The following is a 358-nucleotide window of genomic DNA, read 5'->3' as shown; positions in this document are numbered from 1 at the left end:
CTTTTCCATGCCTGTCCCTTTTTTTTCCCCAATGAGCAATAAAAGAGTGCCACTTTTCTTACACCAAAACCATAACGGCCCTTTTTTATAATGCCATCTTGTAGAAGGAATGAAGAAATGCCGCTCAAAATTACTCTCCCCCTGCCTATTCACGAGTCCAGTATGTATTAAACGTGTTCTTCTTTACCGTTCACTACGGGATGTGTCTAAATATGAAAAACCAACTTCAACAACCCCGGATTAGTACAATGAGCATGAAAACATGAAGCATCTTGAAATTACTCTCAATTAGATCCTGATGAATGTACTAGCAGGCTAATATCAGAACCCAGTTACAGATATTGATCTGTATAATGGG

This window comes from Etheostoma spectabile, chromosome 3 (assembly GCF_008692095.1).
Source record: "Etheostoma spectabile isolate EspeVRDwgs_2016 chromosome 3, UIUC_Espe_1.0, whole genome shotgun sequence".
NCBI classification, from domain to species: domain Eukaryota; kingdom Metazoa; phylum Chordata; class Actinopteri; order Perciformes; family Percidae; genus Etheostoma; species Etheostoma spectabile.
Note: the sequence above shows the minus strand (reverse complement) of the source record.